Genomic DNA, 6,143 nt, shown 5'->3' on the forward strand with positions numbered 1-6,143 from the left:
TCACCCCCCGGGGGGATGGCCACGCCACAATCCCTTCTCCATTCTCCTTTCGGGATCTTGGGCACACACACACACGCGCCTGGTGTGAGTTTAAGCCACCGGGTCTGGGATGCGAACCGCGGTCGACTACATGGGAGTCCAGCGACATAGCCATTACGCTAACTGCTGGTCCCTTATATATGAAGCTTTTTTATAGAAAATTCCCATAAGAACATTTTTAGGAAATTTTTGCTAATCCATAAAGAAGCACCTGAAAGACCAATCGTCCTGGTATTCTGTGCACTCTGCTTCCAACTAGTGGCCAGAACTTTTAGAAAAAAATAGGATTAAGTCTATTCAGGGGCAAAATTCCGAGGAGCAACACCCATGACCAGTATGCTTTGACTGATAGGCGTCTCCACCCCTCTGGTTTTGGTCACTTTTGGAAAACAAACAAACAAACAAACAAACAAACAAACTTTTAAGTTGGGAAATCACTCGTCCTAAGCTGAGTTTTCTCCTAAGGGATAACATCTTTGGAAACATCACCTGGATTTATGTGTAATGGCTGTGTTGCCCCACCAACCAAGTACTTTGAAAAATAGCTTGTAAAACTTGAAAGTACTCCAACCTACACCAGTAATGGTGAAATCCTTCGAAATTTCTAAATGCTATGTGCATATGCCCAATTGGACAAAGCTGATTATAGAACCAGGCAAATTGAATGTGAAAATTATTTTCAATGATACTTAGATGTCATTTGCATTAGAATAAAACCACCTCCCTACAGGAGTTAAATAAAATATATCAGAAACCATTTGGGGATTAAAGAAAATTTCAGAGAGTTCTCCTCCAATCAATCTTCTGCTACCCAGAAAGTATTTGCTGTTCTATATGATCTTCCACATCCTGAACTCTCTTCTCTCACCTCTATCTCTATCTATCACTATCTCCACTAAGTGAAATTTAACAGTCTCCAGTACCATCTTTTAACCACCCTAGTTTGGTATTCCTTTTAAGGTAAAGCCTGTTATAGAGGAGAATCAGCCTTACAGTATAACCCAGGGACCAAAACTGAACTCACAAATATTTAAAAAGATTTTTCACATACACTTGAGGACCTCATAAGTTTTGTTAGAGAATTCAATTTAAATTGGATTTAAACCTATGAGCTCAGATATTATGATTTTTATCAGTTGGTTCATGTCAATATCTGAAGAAAGGGTCATAGAATAGCTAAAAAGGGCTAACTGAAACTATGTCTTTGAAGATTTTCATAAAAAAACAATGTGGGAAATAAAACAATGTCTACCTTAAGCACTTGATGTGGCTATACCACAAATATTTTCAAAGAACATTCGTTGGAGTAAAACTCAGTAATGGAAATGAAGTCCACATGAGTTAATTCTATAATATTTTGAATGGAAAAAAAAAACTTTAAACAGAATTTTATAATAGTATGACAGAGGCAAACTACCAAATTCATTAAAATGATACTCTCTTAAATTCTACCTTAATGGATTGGATGAAGGGTTTGTAATTTAAATGAAAGACATCAAGTCACCTGGACAATTCTCCAAATTCCTAACATTGTTAACCTGACCAATCATCTTTCTAAAACTCTTCAAAAAGGGAAAGACAATATCTTTAAGGTTATGAGCTTATATTTTCAGTGTAACCAAATCTTTTGAGAAAAGGCAGAAAGTCTCAAATAACCAAAGAGGAGTTTGCTTTCATTATAAAATGGAAGGACATTTTAAGATAAAATATAAAAAGCTTAACACAGGAAAACAAGTGCAGGTATTTGGTCATCAAATTGTGTCCCATAATTTGCATACTATTTATTTTTAGTGGTTATTTTCTTTTTTTCAGAGTTTGCACTACTTGAAAGGTTGTATCTTTAAAGTCAGAGGTTCTTTCTTTTGCATAGTCTAATCTGTTCTCATTACTCTCTACAGAGTAATTCATTACTTAGAATCTTCATGTCCAAGATTTCTGTTTGATTCTTTTTTTTTATAAGAAGTCTATCTCCCTATTGGATCTTTTAATTTTTTTTATCGGATCTCTTTTTCATGACATTCATTATTTTTCCCATTTCCCAAAATTGTTGGTTTTCTTTTGTGTATCATTGAGTTTTGTTGTGTTCAATATAGTAAATTCTGTTTATTACAATTATGTAATTTTCTTTATTTTATCCATTGTTAGAGAGGAGTTAGTTTGTTCTTTTGGAGAAAAGATCTATTTTTTTTTCTTCTTCTTTGCTTTTATACCTGCTTTGGATTTCAGGCATCTAGTGGAGAACTCACTTCTTCCTGATTTCTGTTATAAAATCTGTATTTTTATTTTTAAGTTTTTATTATTTAGTTTTTCTATGCCTGTGATCTTTAGGACTAGTTAAATGAATCATTTTTAGCATTGATTCTGATTGAGTTTGTTTCAAGAGAATATATTTTCAGGGATCATGATAGTTGGAGGGGCTGTCTTTGCAGCAATGGGAAGGGACTATGGGCTGCCCTTTGAGATGAGAGGTTAAGAGGGTTCAGAAGGGGTCTTGTTCAGGGCTAATAGTAAGGCAGGGCCCAGTGGGTCTGAAAAGAATATGTCTTTACTTTTAAAAGAAGGTGACTGGGCAGGACCCTTCATGTTGAATGGAGGGAACAGTACTTGGGCAGGATTGAGGGAACGGACAATAGTGTGGGAGAAACAGGACCCAAGAGGGACCAGATCTTGTGATCTTTTGAGGTTCAGAGGTGAACAGGGTCAAGCAGGACCTGAGCGTATCCATACAGAACACCCTGTGAGACCCTAAGGTGAGCAGGCCAGCATGGAGTAAGTGGGGTATGGGCAGGGCAGTTCATAAAGCCCAGAGATTAGCAGGGTAGAATGGGGCTTGGGAATGGCATAGGTAGGCATATGTTAAACAGTCCTTGAGACCTGGAGCTAATGAAGCGTGAGAAGACTTGCTATGCCAGCAGGTGGACAGTGTTGAGCAGAAGAGGGCAGAATATGAGGCCCTAATTGGAGCAAGATCAGGTGAGGTTCCGTGTAAGACTCAAAGTCCAGTGGGGCCAAATAATTCTGAGCAGAGTCCAGGAGAGATTGCTGACAAATGATGGAGGTGAGCCAAGTGTGGTGGACCCAAATAGAGCCTGGGTGACTATTCTTTAAATTCTGAGTGAGGGGCACAGTGTAGGCTACAAAACCTAGAGGTAGCCTTGGGAAGAAAGTCAGGGGAAGGGTCCTTGGGGAGGGCCAGGGGCACACTAAGTTTATTGGGGGTGGCTAGAGCCTGGGTGACTAGTCTGTAAAGCTTGGGGACAGGGGTTCTGTGAAACCTGGATGTGGTCCTGGCGAAGCAGAGCTCCGAGGAATAAAATGCAGTTAAATCTAGCAGATTTATTTGGAGTCAGCGTGGCAGACCTCTGATGCCTGGGGTTGGACAGGAGCTGATCCAATCCAAACAAATTCATGCTAGGAGCTGGATGACTGGGTCATCCACTCCATGATTAGGGCTTACCTGGGGCAGTGCCCTATCTCTTTCCTCTAACTAAAAGGGTGATCCCTGATGTCTACCTCTCTGTCATGTGCCCCTCCTCTCTGTTTTGTCTACACTTAATAGGTGAGGGAGATCCTGAACAGTTGTACTGCAAGTGGCCCCAGAGGGGGCAAGTAGCCACTCCTGAGGCTTGAGTCTGAGGGAGTGAAAATGTAGGTCTACCAGCTGTCAGTCAGTCAGTCAGCGGGAATATCCAGATTCCTCAGTCTCTGTTAGAATTGGTATTCTCACATAATGTTCTGGGGGTGAGGTGGGAATGCACAGAGCTCTTGGTCTCCATTATGAAAAGGGACTGGTAGGCTTCAGTCACTGGGGTGTTTACCCCATTTATTCACATTGCAGGAACTTCCTCTTCCCTGTATTGTGCCCTCCACACCCACAGGACTGAGAATGTGAGACTATCTGTTCCAAGTTTTATGCTTGGACCAGCTTACTAGTTGACTTTCGTGATGTTACAAGCTCTTAGGGTAGAAGTGATGAGGAATGTTCGGTGTTTTGCTTGATGTGGTACAACCTTGTACTTCTCTGACTGATGGAATGTTAGCTCCATGCTAGGTCATTGCTCCCCTGCAGTTGGGGAGTGCTGAGTTATGGTGGTGTATGAATTTTGTAGTTTTGGAAGAGAGTTTCTCCCACCTTCTGTGTGATTTGGAGGGCTTGGGATTGTCTCCCAGTTTAAATAATAATTGACTCATTCTTTATTTCTCCAAGCCAACATACAGTACTCTAGAAAGGTCCAGTCTTTTCCTTCCAGTTATAAATAAATAAATGAATAAAAATTTTAAAAAAAGAAGTGATGAGGAATGTTCAGTGTTTTGCTTGATTGTGCTACAACCTTGTACTTCTCTGACTGATGGAATGTTAGCTCCATGCTAGGTCATTGTTCTCCTGCAGTTGGGGAATGCTGACTTCTGGTGGTGTATGAACTTAGTAGTTCTGGAAGAGAGTTTCTCTCACCTTCTGTGTGATTTGGAGGGCTCGGGATTGTCTCCCAGTTTAAATAATAATTGACTCATTCTTTATTTCTCCAAGCTGACATACAATACTATAGAAAGGTCCAGTCTTTTCCTTCCAGTTATTAGTCACTTCACTCCACTGCTGAAAGCATAGGCATTTGTTTAACGTTGTGGTCTTACTTCCCAGAGAGATGCTTCTGAGGGTATTTCTATTTGGACAACTTGATTCTCCTTCCAGAGGTGGATTTTCAGCATTAGTTTGCCATCTTCCCAGATCTCATTGTCCTGAATAATGCTACCTTTATTTTCCACCAACAGCTTTTGAGCAATGAGCAATGAGCAGTTTTATGTGGGTTCAGCCACTGGCCTGAACCTGCAGCTGATTTCATTACAGTAAAAGAAAGCACTCAATGCAGTCCCAAGTTTCTGGAATCTTAATCTTTATTTTCTTTGAAAATTCATTTTGTAATGAGAAAACTCATCACTATTAAGTAAAATACTGACATTGTGTCTGAGAGAAATTTTATAAATTTGGGACCAGCAGTTAGCATAATGGCTATGTTGCTGGACTCCAATGTAGCTGACTGTGGTTTGAGTCCTGGACCCGGTGGCTTAAACTCATGCCAGGCACATGTGCGTGCGTGCCCAAGATTCCAAGAGGAGACTGGAGGAGAAGGGATTGTGCTGTGACCATCCCTCCTGGGAGGTGATTTCTCGCTTCCTGTCTCTGTCTCTGTCTTTCTGGCAAGCACACGCACCCTATAGCAAAATAAAAAAAAGAAAAAAAACTCTAAAAAAAAAAGAAATTTTATAATTTTGTTCTCCAATAAGTTGATACTGGAAAGTTTGAAATCTTTAGGAGAGCAGGTGAAAAGAGAGTATACTGCAATTTTATATAGGCTAAAAACTTCTATTGGGGTGAGATGGTTTGGAGACAGGATCAGGAATGATACAATGATGGACTACCATGTCTGTTTCTCATTTAAAAGGCACTTATTGAACACCTACATATGCAGACCCTAAAAATAATTAATTTGAACAAAGAAAAAAATATTAAATGGTTAACATACATACATGAAAATTAATGTCAGGAGTACAAAGTTTATGTGATGATCTCATGCACAATATATGTGTGATAGAAATCTTGAGATTTGTTTTATAAATTCTAAGGGAAAAGTAACCTTGACATAGAAATGTGAAGAAAATAATATGAATAATGTTCTGGAGTTTTCAGGTCCTCTGGCTGATTTTGGCAAATGGAGAACAACCAGCAGAGGCCAGAATCCCCAAGCGAGCCCTTCTGCCAAGAACACATGCCTGGCAGAAATGAAACCAAAAGCTCAGTGCACTAATATGGGTGCCCACCCACACACTCCCACGCAGTCACAAAGTCCAGCAGGCACAGGTACAGGTGCAGGTGCAAGTGCAGGGGGTGCCAGCAATTATTACTTCCAGGGAGAGGCTGTGTCCATCATCCTAGGAGAAGGATCTGGAGCTCTGGAGGAACCTGAAGAGGGTCACCTAGGAGATCAGCTCACAGGAGCTCTGTCCAATGATTGGCACCTTTTTTCTTCCCTAGCTCAGGCTAAGACCTTTCCCACATGCCAGCTTACCTCCTTTCCACAAAGTAATTAGGATGGCAAACCCAATTC

Source organism: Tupaia chinensis, unplaced genomic scaffold (assembly GCF_000334495.1).
Source record: "Tupaia chinensis unplaced genomic scaffold, TupChi_1.0 Scaffold143911_1, whole genome shotgun sequence".
Lineage (NCBI taxonomy): Eukaryota > Metazoa > Chordata > Mammalia > Scandentia > Tupaiidae > Tupaia > Tupaia belangeri.